Source organism: Lathyrus oleraceus, chromosome 5, assembly GCF_024323335.1.
Source record: "Lathyrus oleraceus cultivar Zhongwan6 chromosome 5, CAAS_Psat_ZW6_1.0, whole genome shotgun sequence".
NCBI classification, from domain to species: domain Eukaryota; kingdom Viridiplantae; phylum Streptophyta; class Magnoliopsida; order Fabales; family Fabaceae; genus Lathyrus; species Lathyrus oleraceus.
In genome coordinates, this window is record NC_066583.1 from 381,214,656 (window position 1) to 381,239,115 (window position 24,460).

Sequence of the window (24,460 nt, forward strand, 5' to 3'; positions counted from 1 at the left end):
AAAGCCTTTTATTATTAATAAGTAATTCGATACAAGTACCAAAAGTATTGGCCTCTAGGGCTTACACCAACAATCTCCCACTAGTACTAGAGCCAATCAGGCATACCCCTAATGCCCATAGATCTAGTATGGCCATCATGCTTCTGCTGCGCAAGAGGCTTTGTCAGCGGGTCAACAATATTGTCAAGTGTGGGTACTCTGCATATTTTCACATCTCCTCTATCTATTATCTCTCAAATGAGGTGATAACTCCTAAGTATGTGTTTGGATCGTTGGTGAGATATAGACTTCTTAGCTTGTGCGATAGCACCATTGTTGTCACAGTAGAGACCAATGGGACCCACAATGCTAGGAACTATGTCAAGTTCACTAATGAACTTTTTGATCCAAACAACTTCCTTTGCTGCACTTGAGGCAGCAATATACTCGGCCTCAGTTGTAGAATCAGCAACTGTATCTTGCTTTGAACTTTTCCAGCTTACAGCGCCACCGTTTAAGCAAAACACGTAACCAGATTCCGATCTAAAGTCATCCTTATCTGTCTGGAAGCTAGCATCGATGTGTCCAATTATATCCAACTCTTCCTGACCTCCATATATCAAGAATGAGTCCTTAGTCCTTCTCAAATACTTAAGGATATTCTTGACAGCTACCCAATGGGCATCACCAGGATCAGATTAGTACCTACTCGTTGCACTTAAAGCATACGAGACATCTGGTCGAGTACATAACATGGCATACATGATAGATCCTATTGCAGATGCATATGGAATCTTATTCATGCGATCCCTTTCTTCCTTAGTTGAAGGGGATTGTGTTTTTGATAGACATAGGCCATGTTGCATAGGTATGAATCCTTTCTTGGAATCATGCATATTAAAGCGTCTCAGCACTTTGTCTATGTACGTACTCTGACTTAGGCCAAGTAGTTTTTGTGATCTATCTCTATAGATTCTGATATATAGACTGCTTCACCTAGGTCCTTCATAGAAAAGCATTTCCCCAACCAAGACTTTACTTGTTGCAGGGTAGGGACATCGTTTCCAATGAGTAATATGTCATCTACATATAATACCAGGAACACGATCATGCTCCCACTAACCTTCTTGTAGACACAAGGCTCATCTTCGTTCTTGATGAATCCATATTGTTTTACTGTTTCATCAAAACGAAGATTCCAGCTTCTGGAAGCTTGCTTCAATCCATAGATTGACCTTTGTAACTTACATATCTTTTGGGCTTCTTCTGGTATGTCAAATCCTTCAGGTTGTGTCATGTACATATCCTCAAGAAGATTCCCATTAAGGAAAGCAGTTTTGACATCCATCTGCCATATTTCATAATCATGATATGCAGCGATAGCAAGTAAAATCCGAACAGATTTAAGCATTGCAACTGGTGAAAAGGTTTCATCATAGTCAACCCCATGAATTTGTTTATATCCTTTTGCAACCAGTCTTGCCTTATAGGTATGTACCTTACCTCCATGTCAGTCTTCTTTTTGAAGACCCACTTGCATCCTATAGGGTTAACTCCTACAGGAGGCTCTACCAAGGTCCAAACTTGGTTTGTGTACATGGAATCCATTTCAGATTTCATGGCTTCTAGCCACTTCTCAGACTCAGGACCAGTTATGGCCTCTTGGTAGGTCACAGGCTCATCTTGATCCATGAGTAATACATCACCTTGATCAGTTATGAGATATACATATCTCTCAGGTATGTGACGTATCCTGCTTGACCTACGTTGGTCTTGTTCTACTTGAGCAGGTTGCTCTTCCACAACTACTTGTGTTTCCTTCTCTAATTCCTCCATAGGTGTATCGAAGCTTTGTGATTCTTGAATTTTTTCAAGCTCTACTTTCCTCCCACTGATTCCTTTGGAAATCAAATCCTTTTCTAGGAAAACTCCAGTTCGAGCGACAAACACTTTGCCCTCAGAAGGATTGTAGAAGTAATACCCTCTTGTTTCTTTAGGATACCCTACAAATAAGCATTTGTCAGATTTGGGCTCAAGCTTAGTTGAAATTTGTCATTTCATATAAACTTCGCAACCCCAAATCTTCATGTAAGACATATGTGGTTTCTTACCACTCCATATCTCATATGGTGTCTTCTCAACCTTTTTGGATGGAACACGATTAAGTGTGTAAGCTAATGTCAATAGTGAATGTCCCCAAAAGGAGTTTGGAAGATCGGCGTGACTCATCATGGATCTGACCATGTCTAACAGGGTTCGATTTCTTCTCTCAGATACACCATTCCATTGGGGTGTTCCAGGAGGAGTAAGTTGGGATAGGATCCCACACTCTTTCAGATGGTCATCAAACTCTAGGCTTAAATACTCACCATCTCGATCTGATCGAAGAGTTTTAATATTCTTACCTAGTTGGTTTTGTACTTCATTCTTGAATTCCTTGAACTTTTCAAAGGACTCTGATTTGTGTTTCATTAAATACACATAACCATATCTACTGAAATCATCAGTAAATGTGATGAAGTACTGAAAACCTCCTCTGGCTGGTATGTTCAGTGGTCCACATACATCAGTATGTATGAGGGCCAAAAGATCATTAGCTCTTTCACCTTTTCCTGTGAATGGAGACTTTGTCATCTTTCCAATTAAACAAGATCTGCATGTCTCATATGATTCATAATCAAAAGAGTCCAAGAGTCCATCTTTATGGAGTTTGGAAATGCGTTTCTCATTTATGTGGCCTAATCGACAATGCCAAAGGTAAGTTGGATTTAACTCATTAGGTTTCATCCTTTTAGTATTAATGTTATAAATAGGCATTTCAAGATCAAGGACATATAGTCCATTGTTCATTTGTGCAGTAGCATATAATATATCATTCAAATAAATTGAGCAACAATTGTTCCTTATTATAAACGAAAAACCAAACTTGTCCAAACAAGAAACGGAAATAATATTCTTGCTAATTGCAGGTACATAATAACAGTTCTCTAACTGAATTATTAAACCACTAGGTAAAGTCAATACATAAGTTCCTACGGCTAAAGCAGCAACCTTTGCTCCATTGCCAACTCGTAGGTCGACTTCACCTTTTGCCAAATCTCTACTCCTTTTTAGTTCCTGCACATTGGTAAAAATGTGAGAACCGCATCCAGTATCTAATATCCATGATGCAGAAGTAGATAAATTAATTTCAATAACAAAAATACCTGAAGTTGAAGTCTCTACTCCATTCTTCTTATCTTCCAGGTACTTTGGGCAGTTTCTCTTCCAGTGTCCGGTCTTACCGCAATGGAAGCAGGTGCCTTCTTTTGCCATGTCTCCACTAGGCTTTAAAGCAACAACGGTGAGTTTGGGTTTGACAACTTCCTTTCCTTTCCCTTTATCACCATGCTTGGTGGGCCTTTTGTTTTATCTCTTTCCATTTCCGATCATCAAAATGGACTTCCCTTTTGACTTCAGATTCTGCTCAGCAGTTCTTAACATGGCTAGCAGTTCAGGAAGAGATTTGTCCATATCATTCATATTGAAATTTAGGACAAATTGACTGAATCTATCTGGCAACGATTGCAAGATCAAATCAGTCGCAAGTTCCTTTCCGAGGGGAAAACTCAATCTCTCAAGATTTTCCACATACCCAATCATCTTGAGCACATGGGGACCTACAGGGGCTCCCTCAGCTAACTTGCCTTGAAAAAGGGCTTTTGAAACTTCAAACCTCTCATGCCTTGCTTGCTCTTGATAGAGCATCTTCAGGTGTTCGATCATATCGAGCGCTGCCATGTTCTCATGTTGCTTTTGCAATTCTGAGTTCATGGTAGCTTGCATGAGACAAGCAGTTTCATTGGCATCATTGACATGCTTCTTATAAGCATCTCTTTCTGCCTTAGGTGCATAACTAGGAGATTCCTCTTCAGGAAAAGGTTTCTCCAAGACATACAACTTTTTATCATGTTTGAGGACAATCCTCATGTTTCGGTGCCAATCTAGAAAATTTGTCCCAGACAATTTTTCTTTGTCAAGGATTAATCGCAAGATGTTGTTAGAGGTGTTTGTTGTCATGGTAATCTACATAAGAATTAATGAAAATATAAGTATCAATAACATATTTAATTAGGTCTTTAATTAAATATGCTCCCACTATTTTACTCAAAACAAATGACCCTCATCATTTGATTCGGAAAATCCCGTTGGAAGATTTTCTAGTGGGTCGAGATCCATATTTCACTTTGTTTTAAGTCCGCGTAGGAGGATTACACAAAACTAGGTTATTTAGGTAGGAACTCCTTCCAATTGTATCTAATACAACTCTCGAATATTTTAGTTGGGTGAATAACTCCTTATTCCAATCCATCACATGGATAATTTCCAACTCTTGCTTCTAAACATATATAATCTTATTATAATTTGTTTAGTCAAGTTTGACCCATTGTTTTAACAATTGGATATTACAATTATCCCATCGCACCTTACTAATATAGAACATGCACCTCGCGTAGGCGAAACCTACATTATCTGATACTAGTCTTGATGAGTGTTAAAACTTGGAAAGCATAACCTTAATATTTAATTTGAGGGAATTTGCAATTATTCTGATCTCACCGGCTTATTTATCATATAAATCGTCTCTCACATGCATCAACATACATTCACATGCATCAACATACATATATAATGAAACAGTTATGACCCCTAGCGCAATTGTTCTCCCAAGCCAATGAGAGAACCTAAGCTAACCTAATAACGATCTAAGCTTCTCCAAGCAAGATCTTCAAGGTTGTCCTCCTTTGATATTGACTTCTTCTCTTTCTTCATAACATTACATTACATAAAAGAAACTCGTTTTATATACGAGGGAGTGAGATGAGAAAAGAAGTTACATTGAGAGATTAAAAGAGAGGCACGACATGCAGGTCGTATTTTAAAACCCAAAACAAAATAAAGGAAAACTAAGGCCATAACCGATCACCACAAGACAATAATAAACACATTATTATTATTATTAATTTTAATTCTTTTAATTAATTAAAACCAAATTAAATTTCGACGACCGATCACACTACGCAGAGTTAGCTGGGGTCCGATGCCCGGTCAGCGGGAACGGGTGTATTTTGTCTTGCGTTAACCGGTTAACACTATTGAAAATCTGTTCGTAATTTGTATTCTGTTTTGCGTTAACCGGTTAACCAAATATGTTAACCGGTTAACACTGTTGAAAATCTGTTAGAAAGTTGTATTCCATCTTGCATTAACCGGTTAACCATATACGTTAACCGGTTAACACTGTTTGAAAATCTGTTAGAAAGCACAACTCTTGTGCAGTCACAACCCTAATCGCATAACTCTTTGACAACACAACCCTTGTACCGTCACTAACCCTAATGCACCAATTTCAGACCATCAAACACATATCGATTGTTGATTCAATATGATTGATCAACACGTCATTGCTTCACCATACTAATGTCGGATCAAGAAGCAAACGACCATTGATCGCTCAAAGGAAAACAACCATTAAGTGTTTGAATGAATGAAACAGGAACAGTATATCATATATACCATATTTTGCATCAGGATTACTTATATCATATATATAACTTGATCGATCTCGATTTAATTACTCGTTTATTCTTTGATTCATTATGTCTTTAATTGTATTAATACAGAAAATAAACAGTTATCAGATTCATGGTTTCGTAAGTGGCTCTGATACCACTGAAGGAGAATTGCGATCCAAAACGCAGCGGAATTGAAAAATTTCTCCTTTAATGATCCTTATGAATGGGCATGATCAGTGATAGAATCGTTACCTCTTGTGGCGATCACGAACGTTGAACGATGACAACGCCTCTACTCAGTCCACACGAACGGATTCCTTCAATCTCAGTGCTAGCTACTACGAATGAAGGCTTTGAGTGAGAGAGAGAGAGAGAGAAACGAAATTGCAAGTGTTAAAATGCTTCTACACAAGGGTTCTATTTATAGAACCACTTGTGTGGGCTGCAAGCTAAAAAGCCCACTCAAGTGTATATGGCCCATATCTTATAATATGCCAAAATCACTTAAGCTCGTGGTACCTTACCATATTTCGTATTCTACTTAAGTACACCGTACCTTACGATGTTCTATAATTCACTTAAGGGCACCGTACATTACGGTATTCCTTAATTACTCTATCTCTCATCAATCCGTCCTTTGTGTGTGACCCTATAGGTTTTCGCGGCATTGGTAATTATATTAAATCACGTATTTAACATAATAAATAGTGAGCGGTATCTAGCAACACATCACTGCTACCCAAGACACGAAAATGTCATGTGATCTGACAAATCCTTCTATGATAATAATTATGTGTATAATTACCCTTTTGCCCTTATGTCTATATTGAACACAAGGCATAGACCGTGTCATCCTTGTCCAATTCAATATTGGGCCCATAGACATTTATCCTGTTACGCAGGATGGGCAAATTCCATCTAGGTCACTCATGTCCCTTAGCATGCTTCGTGGAGTACCCATCAACTATCTTTATGGTTATCCAGTTACGGATAATGTTTGATCAGCAATAAAGCACTTGACTCTACATCTAGGGTCCATAGTGGTTTCAGGTCGAAGAGTGGTATACACCATTATCACCATGAGAATAACTTATGACACTTTGCATAACTTTTTATATAGTATTCTCATAGCGGGTCAATCCAGTATAAATATTACTCTTAATATTCATACCTATATTTAAGACTTGATAACTCCTTATCCATGATCCATGAGATGTGACCATCAGTCTATATACATAATAGTCTTCATGCTTTAATGTTATCCCATTTCACAATAAAGCTTGACTATGGATACTTTAAGAATAGTGTCCTTATGTTTAATGTGATCTCATGATTAAGTCATACTTGATACATTAAACGGACTACCTATTCTAGGGACTTTATTAAACAAACATAATAAAGAAAAAACCTTTTATTATTAATAAATAATTCGATACAAGCACCAAAAGTATTGGCCTCTAGGGCTTACACCAACAATGGATTATGCCCTTATTTTACCATGAGAAAGAGCAAGCCTTCCTACGGTAATCCTTCGAGATAAATCTCGTCTAGGCCAGACCTTATTAACGAATTTGCAGGTTGACAACATAAGGTCACCCTAAGTTAAGAGGGTTCTAGAAGAGGTCCCCAGAGTCATGGACCAAACTCAAAGTTCTATCATGAAGAAGTGTTGTCCTTCTCATGACAAACCTTTTGAATTGATCTATTATGGGAGGAATCATCATCAAAGACCCTACGGGATGAGAACCCCGGTGGCCGAGACAGGACGACCCCTCACTTAAGCTTATATTTTTTTCTAAAGCCTGAGTTTTGGATTCACACCTTTGAAAATCCCAATCACTATGATATGGAAAGCATAATAATATAATAAATAATGAAGTAAATAAATAAATAAACAGAAATAAAGGAAAGCCAATACACAAAGAAACAAGCACAACCCTAAAACCCAAGGTTAGGATGAGCTATCTTTAGGGAAAGTATAAGAAATCCCCAGCAGAGTCGCCAACTATCGCGGCTGGAAAAATGACAGAGTCACCACCTTCCTTTATTCGTTCCTAAGGAACTGGAAATAATGATAAAACCTATAAACTAAGGGTGAGATGTTAGGTTCGGGAGTCGGTTAAGTAAGGGGAAGGTGTTAGGCACCCCTTACTTCCATTGTACTCAATGGGACCTTCCTCTAATTTTAGGGTTAGTGTGTTCTTCTAGGGTTTGCTTGATATATATTAATTGTTTAATTATTTTTTATATTTATATATAAAGATGTTTTATTATTTTAATAAGGGAATCCCTAAGAAATGTTTTTGATTATTATACTCGCTAGAGTTTTACAACTCTATGCCTACGTACCCTCAAATTTATTGAAGGATCAGAGCCCCGTAGTTCGTCTTAAAAAAAGTTGGTTAGTTGGTTATTTTTATCCCTTGAAAATTCGCACGCATCGGGGACGGAGAAATAATTGATTTGGAGAAAATGCCTCAATACAATAGGGTAGAGGTCTTACAATTTAAAATGTGTTGAATTTGATTGTATCCCTTTATTACTTGCAAAAAAAGATATTTAATTTATTTAAGAAAATAAATTAGTGATCATAATTATGTAATAGACATAATCCTTTATCCCAATTTTATCCCTTATTTAACCCTTGAAAACCTTAGAGTTTTATCCCATATTTTATCCTATGTCCTTGTCCCATTTGATTTAAAAATATAATATAATTTAATTAAGAAAATTAAATAAAATGTAATAAGATATATCCCCCCTATTCCAATTTTATCCCTAATTTTTTGTCCCAAATTTATATCCCAAAATTATCTTCATTATTGATTACAAAAAAATATATAATACTTGATTTATTTATGAAAATATATATTATATATTTATTTGACATATTTGTTATCCCGATTAAAAATATCTAATTATTTTGATTTAAGAATGTAAATCCATAGTGAAATTATATATATAATTATTTCAACAAACATATTAAAAATTTAATTATATAATGTCAAAGACCATATCCCTTATCTTGATGTTTGTCCCTTGTTTTTATCCCTTGAAATTGTTATAAACTTTTTTATTCCTAAAACCCTAAAAATTCATCTCTACTTATTATCCCAAAATTTATCCCTAAATTATCCCTAAATCATCCCGTAGTTATCCCATAAATTCTTATCGTTATCCCTAAATTTTTATTCATCAAACCCTAAAAATTTCTCCCTATTTATTGTTCCAAAATTTATCCCAAAATTTATTCAAAAGTTATCCCAAAATTATCCCATAGTTATCCCATAAATTTTTATCCCTTAAAATCCAAGAGTTTTATCCCATAACCTTTTCCCATATTATCCCTAAAATTATCCCAATTAATTATTAACAAAAATATAATTATTACTTTATTTAAGAAAATAAATTAAAAGGGTAATTATATCAATCCAAGAGTTATATCCCTTATCCCTAATTTTTTATCCCTAAAACTCTAATAATTTATCCCTATTTATTATCCCAAAAGTCATCCCAAACTATCCCTAAATTATCCCATAGTTATCCATAAATTTTTATCCCTTAAAATCCTAGAATTTTATCCATAACCTTATCCCGTATTATCCCTAAAATTATCTCAATTAATTATTTGCAAAAATATAATTATTACTTTATTTAAGAAAATAAATTAAAAGGGTAATTATATAAACCCAATGGTTATATCCCTTATCCATAAAACCTTAAAAACTTATCCCTATTTATTATCTCAAAGTTATCCCAAAATTATCCCATAGTTATACCATAATTTTTTTTATCTCTTAAAATCCTAGGGTTTTATCCCATATTATTAGTTTTTGGGCCGAAGTCTTTTTTAGAGAAAGTGTGTAGAAATGGTTTATATTAAAATAATTATAATTATTAAAACACGATCTATATTAACAAGATCTACAACAACAAAAATAAACCAATACCCTAAGCAAGTATTAGGGATCAAATAAGAAACAACATATCAAATAGTTATATAAGTGAGGGAATAAGGGAAACCGACCTACGGGGAGGAGATTATCCCCGGTTAAGGGAAACCGACCTACGGTGAGGAGATTGTCCCCGGTTAAGCAATAAGATTCAACCTTTTTTTGTTATTCTTTCTTGCCCTTTATGTTTTTGATCATAGTCTTCTCATAACTCCTCTTCTTCGTCTGCGCCTTTTAAAAAGATTGATGATGATGGAGACTTTAGGATTTTGGTGTTGTTCCTCAATGTGAAGAGCAACAACTTTAGAATACTGAATTTAGTAAATTGTGGATGGTCTAAAATGTGAAAAGTGAGTATTATTTATAGGTAAAATTAGGTTAAAAAAATTAAATGAAATTGAACTGTTTAGGAATATTTTAATTTAACCTGATTTTCTCAATTTCTTAAAGCTCAAGTCAATGAATCTAGATGGATTCATGGCTTGGTGAATTTAGATGAAAACATATTTTAAATAAATAAAAATAAGCTAATTCCCTAATAATAATAAAAGTTTTTTTTTTATTTTTTGAGATTTTATTCATAAAACCATGATTTTAATGGAAAAATAATATTTTAAAATATATTTTAAATAAAAATACGAAAATTAATAATTAAATAATAAAAAATGTTATTTTTGTGATTTTTTGTAGTTTTGAAAATGAATAGAAAAGTTAGAAATATAGTAAAACAAATGAAAGGGAAAAAATACTAAAAGTAAGAAACATAAGATTCAAACTCATGCCCTCTCACACTCAAAAGTCCTTACACATGCTCTTCTACCAATTATGTTATTTCAATTATTTGAAATAAAGTACCTTTGGCAAACATATATGATAGCGATCTAAATATCTCAATAACCTTGAAACAATCTTAACTATTTTAAATTTAGATAGTTCACTAATTAAAATATCATCCTAGTCAATAATAATTAATAATTTCTCTAGCCTAATTACTTAACTAAATAAATGACCAAATGACTTTAACCGGTATTTTCTAATAGATTGCAAACTATATGTTTTTCTAAGTAGTTAATACAATTATATGTTAGCTTGACAAATTAAACTATACCTTGAAAAAATTCTAAAATAGCAATTAAACCCTAATGTAAAATCAAACTCCTTAGGGGAGAATAAAAAGTCAAAAGGGACCCCCTTTAACTTTTTAAGTCTTTGGGTTGACCAGACAGCCTGTAAGGAGTTTTGGACATGTCAGTAATCTAAACTTTGAGTTAGCTGAGAAAGTGGTCAAAATTAGGGGTACGACAAAGGGTTTGAACATAAGAGAGCAAACTTAGTGAATAAGTATGCTAAAAGAGACATTTGAGAATGTATCTAGTTTGAAGCTTTGTCCACTGAATAATGGAATTATTCACATCGCCTTTTGAAGTATTGGGTATCTACCAAAAGATAGAATAGATTGAAGATGTCACATCACCATTCCTCGAGCCTTGCAAAATGAAACCCTAGTTGACTCTGCCCAGAATTTTGAGGCTTTGACAAGACTAGTCTGCTTTAGCACAATATACAAATCATAGGCTCTTCAAACAATCCGAGTCTAAGCTTTCACCAGAGGCTAGATCATGAGACCAGAGTTTGAACCATTAGAGGTTGATGAGCTCATTCAAAGGCATCCGATTTTGATCAATCAGAATCAAACTTATATTGCTTCTCCACATATGCTTTCAATCAGGATTAATTCTATGTTTGTGATCATGCACACTTGAACATATGTTAGTATACCCATTTATTCTTTAAGTAATTTGTTATCATCAAAACCAAGGGATATGAACAATCTTTTTCCAACACACTTGGTGTTTGCGTTTGTGATAATCAATATCAGTCAAAGCTAGGGAGGCATGCAGAGGAGTTTCTCTCTCTGTTGGTCTGTGCTACACGTGAAACATAGAAAATTTATCTTTTTTCAAAACCTCCTTTTATATGGACCTTCGATACAAGCAAAAACAACGTCCACTTATATTTATCTTGCTCTCAGAAAAATGATTCTTATTTTCACCCTAAAATGCTTATTATTTTCAAAATGAGTCCCAATTCTGAAAAACCCAAAGATGAGTTCCTCAAACGAAGGAATTAGTGTCAGCAAGGCTGAGGAAAATGAGAACAAAAGATCTCGTTGTAGTTCTTATGTAAATGGTGTGAAGACAAATGTTGAATCATCAGGTGGAGCATCTGTAACTGAGAATAAATATGTGACCAAGATGAAGTCCTTGACAAATAGACTTGTTCAAGCTCATGAGTTTGACTCAGAGGTTGATGAAGAATGGGTTACCTACATGAATTCAAGAGGATGGTTGGATGATCAAATTTGAAGGATTTTGATGTCAGGAGTTTGCTTTTGCTTAGTTTGTTTTTGGCCCTTGCATTTGGGCATGCTTTGTTTCCTTGTCCTGATTTTGTAATGGCTTGTTAAGCCTTTATAAACTCATTTCCAATAATTGACATGATGTTGTTGGTTATTTTTTACTACCCCTGATATGTTGTTTGTATGAGATAACATGTTTACCACTCATATCTGAGGAACACCTTTGCCAAATTATAGCAAAAATGGGGAGTAGTGGTGTATGTCATAGAGTAGTATGACTACTGACTTGACTACTAAATTTTTGTGTCAACACATGTTGAAGCGTATGGTCTAACATGTGCTGATTTCTCTGTGTGTTAGTAGTAGCTTCTGACTTGTGGCTATCGACTACTAACCTTGTTTGCATACATGACTAACTGGTCGTTGAATGATTGCATGTGTTATTTGTTATGAAGCATTATCTATGCTACTTACTTCTTCTACTGGATACTCTGACCTGTATTACCGACATCTACTGTTGCCGCTACATTACTGTGTGATGTGCTATTGCTCATCTTGTATGTTCTTGAAGAATGTTGTTTTGTCAAAAATTGCCAAAGGGGGAGATTATTGTCCCTTTTGGATTGGCTGCATTATACAAAACAACAATGTAGGTTTCAATCTATTTTAGAGAAGAAAGACACATCTGGGAACCGATGTCCCAACATGTGTACAACATTTGTCCCTTGTCTACAGAACAAAGTTACTGCTATGTGCGTGGGTTTTTTCAGTTACGTGTAGTGTATTTTACTGATATGTGCAAAGAGTATTGTAACTATCTTTTATCAATTTGGTTTATTTGATTAACTAATTAGATTAAATTTAAATTAATGTGATTTAAATTTGAATTCAAATCTTGTTTTAAGGAGCTGATTTAGAGCGAAAAATCTCAACAAAACCTCCAATATTTATTGACGAAATCAGATCATTATCCAAAGGAAAAAACCCATAATGGATTGGTATAAATAGAAACTTTGTCATGTCTTGAAGATCACGAAGCAGAAGAGAAAGTTTAGTGTCTTAAGTTGAGTCTGTTTCTTGTATTCCATGCTAATGCCCTCATAAGGATTAGTGTTGAATCTATCGTTGTACACCACTCTATGTTTTACTAACTTGGCATAATTATTGATTTGTCTTAGTTGATTTGTAAATTCAACAATCAATAGACTTGTTATTGAGGTTGATCACCAGGGGTTAATGGTCGAAGAAAGTGACTGAGTTTTCATATTTAGAGAGATACCTAAATAGAAAGTCATTTGCATTAGGGAGAGAAATAGAACATCATAGGGTTTGAATATTATTATAAAACTAATTATTCTAATTCAAAGTAGTGAACTTTTTTTTTGGATAGAGTGTCACTAGACATAGGTGTGGTTTCACCAAACTAGGCGTGGTTTCACCGAACTGAGTTATCAATCTACTTCATTCAATAAATTGATATTCCTCTTTTATATGTTTTTTGTTATTTGTTTTTGTAATCCTTAAATTTTAGGAAAATTATTTTGTTACGGTTTTGTTGACGAAGTTCCATTTTTCTGTGCAAAACCTCAAACTTACATAAATCTCATTGGTGAATCAGTAAGGAATTGAAATATTCTACTTTTAGTTTAGTTTCTATAAGTTTTTTTTGTCTTTTAAAGCATTTGTCAGTTGCCATTTGCAAAAATGGTTTAACATATGAATTCATTTGATTATATATTGGTTGCTCAAATTAAGAATTGAATTTGGTGGTTGTTCTGGTTACGATATTGAAATTTAGTAATTAATATTTTTTGTTTGGAATATTGATGAGGTCAAAACATATTGTGGATGGTTTCTAGTTGCAACTACAGCTAAAAAAAGCCCCTGAGAGTTTGTTTTGGTCACTTTAATGTTTAATCAGAAATTACTGAAATTGAAAATGATAGCTATAGAAATGAGGCGTTTGCATCCGATTTCCATTGCTGATATAGAGTGGACAATGTTGGATTCCAACGAAATGGGCTTCTAGGGGATCAATGATAATTTGATGACAGGTTGTTGACTGATTGAGGGAAATTAAAACATAAAACAGTTCAATATGTTAAGAGCTTTTTTTATAGTAATTTTAATCGATTAACACGGATGTGTAACCAATTACAAGTGTTAAAATAAGTCAAATATACTGAAGTAAAATGATTCTGGCATTGGTGTAACCGGTTACTAATTCGCAATTACCAATAACCATTGTTAGTTAATTTATAGTTTTTAGCAGCGGTAACCAGTTACAGGTTTTGTATAATCGGTTACAGGTTCAAGAATTTTATTTTTTTCTATTAATTGACTTATGTAACTTATGTCTAAATCCTCTTGTATTATTTGTATAAATGCCTTCGAGGCATCATCGTCAATAATAATGATAATTTTCACCATCTCTCTCTCTCTCCATATCCAATTTCTTCATTTTTCATTAATCTTGTGGTTCCAAGTTTTAACATTTTCCATCAAGAGTCTGGTTCTGATCCACAAACACCTAGTGTGCAACACGAATTCTGTCTCCAATGAAAGAATGCCTGCAAACCTACCCATCATTGATGCAAAAAATTACGACAAATGGTCGAAACGAATAAAAGTGTTGTTTGGCTATCAAGATGTTATTAAAAAGATCAAGAATGAGGTGAATCCTCTTGTCGAAGGTGCAATGGATGCACAACGAGCAACGCATAAGGAAGATATGAAGAAGGATTTCAAGGCGCTATTTTTGATTCATCAATGTGTGGATGGTGACGAATTTGAGAAAGTTAGTGATTGCGAATCGTCAAAGCAAATGTGGGAAATCTTAGAGAAGGCATACGCATGGGATGACAAGGAAAATATGGTCAAGTTACAAATTTACGAGCACCAACTTGAATTGATTCAAATGGAGGAAAAGGATACGATCAATGATTTCATAATAAGAACCAATCGATTAGTGAATCAAGTAAAGGCATGTGGAGAAATAGTCATGGAACAGTATGTTGTCACGAAAATCTTGTGTTCTTTAACGCCAAAATTTGACAACATGGTTGTAGCGATTGAGGAATAGAAGGATCTTACAACGATGAGCAAAGAGGAGATGCAAAGCTCTCTTGAGGCTCATTAGAAAAGGATGAAAGAGAGAAATAATGATAAGGAAAAGGCGGAGATCGATTTGCAAGCTCGTTTCAACGAGAAGGACAAGAGATCGAAAGGAAAATGGCTCATGAAGAGTAAAGGGAATTTTCAGAATTTTGGTGGAAGAGAGTCCTGAAGTTCCAAGAATTTGTCTTGTCAAATGGGTGAGAGCAGTTGCAACAAAAATGGTGGTCAAGGCAACTTCAGAGGTGAAAGGAAGATAATTGACAAAAGTAAGGTGCAATGTTTTAATTGTCAATTATTCGGTCATTTTGCAAAAGATTGTAATGGGAACAAGAAGGAGTATCAAGGAGATGAAGAGAAGGGGAATGCAACAACAACAAGTTGCAGGACAACTGTAGCAACAATTTTAAAAATGCTGCAGAAACATGATGTAATCGATTTCGTAAAAGATGTAACCAAATACAGGTCAAAGAAAGTGTCATGATGAGTATGAAAGGTTCAGTTTAGTGTTGCGAGGAATGGTATTTGGACTCCGGGTGTTCTACTCATATGACGGGGAGGAAGGATTGGTTTGTTAAAGCAATCATGCCATGAAGCACAAAGTGAAATTTACGGATGATACCACTCTAGTGGCCAATGGAATTTATGATGTTTTGATCATGAGAAGAGATGGTGGACATTCCTTGATCATATATGTATTGTACATTAAAGAAATCAAATGTAACCTTTTAAGTACTGACCAATTTCTTGAGAAGGGTTACAAGATCCATATAGAAAACAATGGGTTGTGCGTTATGGATGCAAATGAGGTCTTGGTCCTTAAAGCTCCTATGGATTCTAATTGAACTTTCAAGATTGAGATGAAGGTTGTAGAGCATAGATGTATTGCTACAACAACGAGTCGAGAAGAGTGGATATAGAACTATCGTCTTGGGCATCTCAAATTCTGAAATCTAAAAGACTTACAAAAGAACATAATGGTAATGAGGTTGCCATTGATCAACATACCGGCTGAAATTTGTGAAGAATTTATGCAAGAGAAGGAACATAAGGGTACATTCAGCAACAATGCATCTTGAATAACCAAGAGTCATCTTGAGGTGGTGTATTCGGATGTGTGTGGACCGATTCAAGTAGATTCCAGTGTGGAAATAGACACTTTATCACATTCATAGACAATTATAGTAAAAATCTATGGACATACCTAATCGAGAGAAATGATGAGGTATTTTAAGTGTTTAAGAAGTTCAAGTCCGTGGTTGAAAGGAAAAGTGGTCACAAGCTCAAAGTGCTCAAAACGGATGGTGAAGGTGAATATGTCTCAAAAGACTGTTAGAGGTTTTGTGATCAATAAGGGATTGTACATGAGGTTGTAACACCTTATACACCGCAAGAAAATGATATTGCTGAAAGGAAGAATCGATCAATCATGAATATGGTAAGAAGCATGTTAAAGGGGAAAAACTTGCTGTAGGAGTTATGGGGAGAAGCGGTATCCATAACTGCTTATTTGTTGAATAGGTGTCCAACAAGGAAACATGAGAATGTAACACCAGAGGAAGCATGGTCAGGATTCAATACGAACCTGAACCATTTGAGAGTTTTTAGTTTCCTAGCGTATCGACATGTTCCAGGGCAGGTTAGAAAGAAGCTGGATAAGGGAGAAATGGTGATACTTGTAGGGTATCATTGCACTGGTGGTTACAAGTTATTTTATGTAGAAAATAGGAGAGTTGAGACCAACCAAGATGTCAACTTTCGATGAGATAAGGAAACTACAACAACCTGTAATCGGTTATCACGCTGCGAAAAATACAGAGTCGCCACCGAACTTTATTTATTCTAGAGGAAAGTAAAAATATTGATAAAACCCCTCAAAGGAATGGTCATCGCAACCAAGAGCGGGTTCGGGAGTCGATTATGCAAGGGGAAGGTATTAACACCCCTCACATCCGTTATACTCAATAGGAACCGTTTTGCTTGTTCTATGTGTGAATAGGTGTTACTATCTGAAGGTTACTTGCGATTGGTTTAATAAAAAAATAGTTTTTAAATTTGTGTGCTCGCAAAGATCTCGCAATCCTGTACTTACGTATCCTTATGGTGCAATAAGGAAGTCAGAGCTCCGTAGTTTCAAGTAGAAAATAAGTGTGTGTTGGTTGTTTTTTGTGAAAATTATTAACATTCTCATTTTAGCAGTTAATGTTACTTGTATGCTCGCGCATTGGAGACTTAAGCATTTGTTTCTTTGCGGTTGAAGGGACGCGCTTGGGTGCATTCTAACAGTTAAATGTTACTTGTATGCTCGCATATGAGAGGCTTAAGCATCATTTGTAGTAGAACGGAAACAACATGTCCTTTGTGAAAGGTTTGAATATTTACCTAAGGCAGAAAATTTAATTTGATTGGTTATGATTTATTTTAGAGGGGAGACAAGTATCAGACCACAAACTAAGTACAAATGACAATTCGAGTACTTGGGAGCTGAAAGGACAGTTGCATCCTAACCTCTCTTTTTCATCCTGAAAGTTTTTGTTTATGAAATTTGTTTGGCGAGTTTAGTCATTGGTACTTAGAGGGAGACAAGCATCTAACCACCAACTAAGTACGACCGACAATCAGAATACTTGGAAGTTGAGACAGTTGCGTCCTAACCACTCTTTTTCGCCCTAAGAGGAAGAATTAAACTCGTTTATTGTTATGTATTTTTGAATGGAAGATAAGTATTGGGCCACAAGCTAGGTACGACCGATAAACCAATTACTTGAGAAATCTTATGCATAAGTATGTATACCCCTTCCTTTTTCTTCCAGTTTATTGTGAAAATATTTTGAAAATAACTTGACGTTGGATCAAGTGTTGGAATTTGAGTTGTGAAAGGTGTAATAATAAGAGTGAGATAGAAGTGTGAGAATGATATGGAATAGATGAGATACTTGATGTTGGATCAAACACTCGCATTAAGTTTGATTGAATTTTATTTGGAAAAGCACTTGGAGTTGGATCATGTATGTTTTTATTCTTTGGAAAAATGTTCTTTTTATCGTTTTGATTTTATCTTGTTAGTTAACATGTAAAGGAAAGCAATAAGGAAAAGAAAATCCTACACTATTACATATTCATGGGAGATGGGAACATTTTTACCACAATGGGGGGATATATCATAAACCATACAAGAATTGGAAAAAGATTCATACAAGCATACAACAATACAATGCCCAAAAATCAATGAAGTGCCAAGGGGAAAAACAAGCACATTCACATGATTCATGCATCAAAATATAATCAAGAATGGATGCAAATAATTAATTCTAATGAAGTCTAATTAGAGACTAGGTCTAAAATTAATCATGCATCCAAGGGAACAAAAAGGATAAAGAGAAATGTTATAATCATGGGTTTTCAACCAAGAAATATGGTCAAAATCAATAACACAATTAAAGGTTAATCAAGAACCTAATTTGAGTTTAATTGGAAAAAAAGCTAGCCAATATATTCATGATTAATTTCTAACCACATGTATTAATATTCTTCCTTATTTTTCAAAATGGATTGAGGACTAAGACTTAAAATCTAAGTAAAACATTTCCTAATGTAATACCATGTATAATATACATCTAAAATATACATTATACACAACATTAATTGGTACTGATACAACATAAGTGCCTAAAGGCATCACTTACATACTTGACCAAAATATAAAATACAACATATGGTAGAAGATATGGAGAGTGCCTAAATAAAAATCTAAGTTCTATGTACAATATCTACCATTGTACAAAATCCATAGTGAAAGATCACATCATCACAAGAATGTCAAAACATCATCAAGCAGCTCCTCTTAATCAAACCTGCAAAAACACCTAAAAAACAATAATATTGATGGGGTGAGATAATAATATCAGTGAGTCCCCCTATCTTATGGGTCCACTCATCTCTATAGGGTTACTACCTGATTTCTAACTCAAGTATTCACCTTCCCTTACTCGTGCATCACTCACACAATGTAACTAGGACTTGATCAACTGAGGGATATTCGCAATATATAGAAACATGTCACTGAGTTCTTGCAACTCAAACAATCACTATTGGGATTCACGAAACATCAATCCTCAAACGGAACTACGTCTAAGCTAGGCTCGGTTCACGCATGCTCGTATGATTCTAATTTTGTGATGGATATCGGGTCCTCTATGAGACTCAAACTCAGTTCAAGCAACCGTCGTACGTATGGGCCTCTAACCCACTTAGGTGTCCACCTTTCCCTCATGTCCTCCATGGTTGAGACTCACCCAATTGAGGCATGAATTGTTAGTGCCACATCCCCATTTTTTGCTTTACATAAGCCTCTCAAATGGTATGTGCACAATCACAAATAATTCATAGTACGTGATTAGTTCTCATATAATCATGATTGTTCTCATTAATCATTGTGTTCACAACCACCAATTCTCATGATATCATATCAATTCTCATTGCATCATAACATGATCCATTCTCATTAAATAAATCACACGTGTTCCATATAAAGCATGTTAAAGTATCATTCCCGTGACTACTTTTCCATTGTACACACCACAGTACGATTACGTCCAAGCATCACTATCTAAATCATTTCATGACTGAAGTTATCTTTCTAAGTCATTTACCTACTATTCTCCTAGTTTTACCTCACTCATAATTTTTAGTCATATTATTGTGTAACCAATAAAATCAACCAATCATATCATAATCAACGCAATAAAAATTCATGCATAGGTTATGAAATGCATCACATAAGAAACACGACAACAATTCATAGCCATTAATAACCAATACACACAATACCCATGATATCCCATGGTCTCTTCTTATCACTTAATGAGGCATTGGATTCACTTTCCAATGTATTCAACCTTATAACAATTGGAGGCATGATTCCCGTCTTATGATTGAGACATGGAACCAATTCATTGCAAAACCAAGCATACAAAAAACACACATGATAATCTAACATGTCCCAATAAACCCTAGGCAAATCCACCACACGACTCACCTCATTCTAAATTATTCCACTTTCACGCCATAAAGCGAGCATCCGTCCAATCATCATATGATGGGGTTAATCGGACTCAAGGGAAAGTTATATTGGAATAACTCATAGAGACATCTCTCTATACTATAGTACTCTCTGTTAGCTTCCTAACACTTTCGACCGCGTCCAAAAAGGATTTATAAAACTAAAACTACAATCCTTTTAACCTGATCAGAATTCTAGGTTAAAACCCACTCGGTTGTGTATAGTTCGATCGGTTATTGTCAATCTAATGCATATACGTCGTGGTATAAGTTAATAAACTCCTAAGATGCATTATAAACAAGAAACAAGTGGTTTTAGGCAAAAACAATGGTGAACCAATTAATTGGTTTGATGAAGCAATTGATTGTATGAACTTTCTGTTTCCATTTTTCTAAAAAATTGATAGGACCAATCAATTGGTCTCTTCTGTCAATAGATTTTTCCACTAATATTTTCCAATATTTATTCATTTTCACAAAAACCAATCGATTGGCTATGCAGAGCAATCAATTGTCACCTGAGAAATATGGTTTTCCTACATAATTGACTACACCAGTACATTCTCTCCCTACTCTTAACCATCTCAACTCATTCAAAACACATACCAACATATGCTAATACAAGTTCATGTGCTTAACAAACATGATCCTCATAATCAACATCATGATTCCATCACAACCAAAATCTACATAGTATCATAAATCATCATCAACCAAACATATTTCATATGGCATGCAAGAGAGAATTCCCACAAAACCTAAAACCTAATTCATGAAATTCTTCCCCTAAATCTATACTAACTAGGAACTCACCTTAATCTAAGAAGATGATTAAGAATTTTATATGACTTGGTGGTGATGATGATGATTTCCATGGTCTTGATCCTTGTTTCTTCCAAGTTCCTCTTCTTCTATCTTGATCAAAGTTCTTTTCTCTTTTCCTTCTTTCTTTCTACCCTTCTCTTTCTTTCTGATATCTCTTCTTATCTCTTCTCATTTTTCTACCACATACATATATATATATAATATAATATATAATGTGTGATTAATGTTAAAAGGTAATAAAATATCTCAAATGATATTTTTCTTACTACCATACCAACTGACTCATTATTAATGTTACCAACTTATTCCTTCGGGTACTAATTAATAAAAGTAAGTTTATTTTAATAAAGGTTGATCTCTTATGAGTTCATTAATTACTCTATTAACCTCAAATTACAACAAATGACAACTAATAGAGCACTTAGGAACTTTGTTTGTCCCAACTAACAACTTCTGACATCCAACTGAGCATTTAAGAGAATATAAGATATTACACCTTCTAGCGGTAAATTTTTTGAGATTAAACTATTGATTACCTTATCTCGTAAAACAAGAGTTGCCACCGCACTTTTATTTTTTCCAAAATAAAAAGTAAAAAGTATGAACAAAACCCAAAGAAGTTTTAAAATAAAGCTAATAAAAAGAGAACAAGGGTCCGGGGGTTAGTTATGCAAAGGGAAGGTATTGGCACCCTAAACATCCATGGTACTCCATGGGAACCTCTTTGAAAATATGTACATTTTGGTTTGAAAAGGTGTTGTTTGTTAAAATATTGGAGGGATGGGAAAAGAAGCATTTTTATTATGATTTGGTGTTTGCCAAGACCTTTGAAGTCTCATGCCTACGTACCAACAAAGTGAAATGGGGGATCAAAACCTCATAGTTTGTGGTAAAAATAACAAAAGGAGTTTGTTTTGATTCATTTTTATGGAAAAATACATTTTGTCATTTTAAGGAGAATACCTAACTAGTCACCCACAAGTATGAGAGCTTTGCGTCATCATGAGAAGGACTCCAACTTGGATAAGGATAAACAAGTATGCCACTAGCTCCCACAGATGGAAAAGAATTATCATCAATACTATGGAGATAGGAGAATTATAAGCCAACTGTAGAAATGACTCATGTCTAACTCCTTGAGAAAAGTTTTGAAAGAAAAAGTGCACAGGGGCACAAAGATGATTTGAACGAGTTAGGCACTTTTCAATATTTTGAAATTGGTCTAAACATGCTTAAGATAGATTGATATTTATTAAAAAAAAATTTGAAAATCACTTGACAAAAAGTCAAGGTTTATTGAGAAAGTGGTTTAAGTTAAAACAAGAAGGTTTTGAAAAGGAGAGAAGATTTTGAAAATTAAAGAAGGGGGAAGGAGAAGAAGAGACTATCCTAAAGAAGAAAGTAAAAGCTAAAGAAGAAATATCTAACCAAGAGATAGTAAGCTTTGTGACATAAGTCAAGCAAGAATTCCCTCATTTGTATTAAGCCTCAAGCAAGCAAGATAAGCAAGTAATAATCCATGTATCAGTTGAAACCAAAGTAGCTAAGCCAAGTCTTCACAAAGGAAATCCCAAGTCAAAGGCATCAGATGAATTTCAAGGTCTCAGGTCACAAGTCCCAAAGCAAAGGTCAAGATCATATTTTAAGTCCATAAATCCATAAAGATGCTAAGAATGGTAACCACAAGTCCATGAATTCAGAGATACAAGTTTCCTTTTAGGTTTTTCATTAATGTCTTTTTTATAATATTATCATAAGAAGAAGCCCAAATAGTAAAGGAACAAAATAATATAATCACAAAATAATATGATATGAAATTCTAAACATAAAATATAAAGTAAATGACATAAGAAATAAAGGCATGAAGATAAATGACTTTGAAGTAAAAGTTAACACAAGTAAAGTGTTAGTAAATGATGTTAGTGAAGATGAAAAAAATGTTTTGGTCATTTTTTGGAGAACACTCAACCATCCACTCACAAACATGAAAATATGAACCTATACATCATTTATGAGAATGGTTCCAACTTGGATAAAATCAACAAGTATGCCACTAGCTCTCACAAATGGAAGATGAGCAAAATTTTCACACAATACCATGAGGAATGAGAGACTTACAATCTCACTTATAAAAATGCCATTGCCTTTGGGACAAATTTAGCGCTATGTGAAGCAATTGTAATTGGACTTATGTAGAGGTCACAACTATCTTAGGTCAGTCAATAATAATGTTTGTGTTAATACATGCTATAGAAATGATATGTAAATCATTCTCCTAAAGCTGTGCCACATAAGAAAAGAAAATGAAAGAGGGTGATCAAGCACAAAGGCTAGGAGGATGGTCAATTAATTCAATCCACATTTCATAACACTTAAGATAAACTTATGCATCAATTCAATGTACCTTAAATGATTCATGATCACTTAGAAGGTAGATTTGAAATGATGAAAGTTCATCAAGCACCAATCCACACCTCATGAACAAGATGGACACAAATTCACCTGATTGATCAAAAGAAAAGAAAGGGATGAAGACGAAAGAGGATAAGAGAGGTCACATCCAAATTGAATCACAAATTTGATCAAGTCATCATCAAAATCAATTATCCATTTTGGTGGATTAGGGTTTTCATCTCATAAACACCCAAGATCCATTGATTGTGATGAGACTTAAAGTCAAAATCATCATGATCCAAGGCCAATAGAAATCCACAAGGTCGAACAAATTAAAAATGCAATTAAATGAAATAAAAATTCATTAAAGGTATTTTGAAATGATTTTTAAAATGGAAATAAAACAGAAAATCCACAAAGTCCTTCAAAACACCAAGTAAATGGCCAAGAAAATTATGGAAGGTTGAAAATAAAATGAGGAGCATGTAATAAAATTTTCAGAATAAAAAAATGCAGAAAAGTATTTTTAAACCAATTAAAACAAATGAGAAAAGATAAAATTCATGAAAAATAGAAAATCAATGAAATAAAATATGAAAAAATAAAAATTAGATGAAGAAAAATAAAAGAGAATTTTAGAAATTATTTTTGAATTTTTTGAATAAAAAGTGAAATTACTACGAATTTTTAAAGAAAAACCAATTTAAAATAATAAAAGAAAAAGAATTAAAATCAGAAAAAACCAGGAGCATTGGGTCACGCCTCATTAATTGACGTGGGAGATCCAACACTCCAAATGATGAGAAATAATATGGAATGCGCTGCAAGACAAACACAAGATCCAATTTGAATTTAACCAATCAAAACATTTCAAAATGCCAACGTGTCTGGTCCAAACTCAGACCACCTGAGAAATACTCCGTTCATCTTCTCCGGTGAGCTCTCATCGGAGTTTTATCGTTTGGTAACTTCAAGACATGAGACCACCACCATTGTGATCCTCTTCTCATCCTGAATTCAACCTCATGCCTCAAATTCAATTATATGAACTGGGCTAGGGGAATTTCAAAAACATTTCTGAAACAAGCAAAACACGAAAAATAAAATTAAATGATGAACACGATCAATCAACACCAGATAAGTTAGGGGAAAGCATCAAAGAGTGAATGACAATATTGTGGTAACTTGTTTGAGTTCAAATGATGCTCAAAACTACCTTG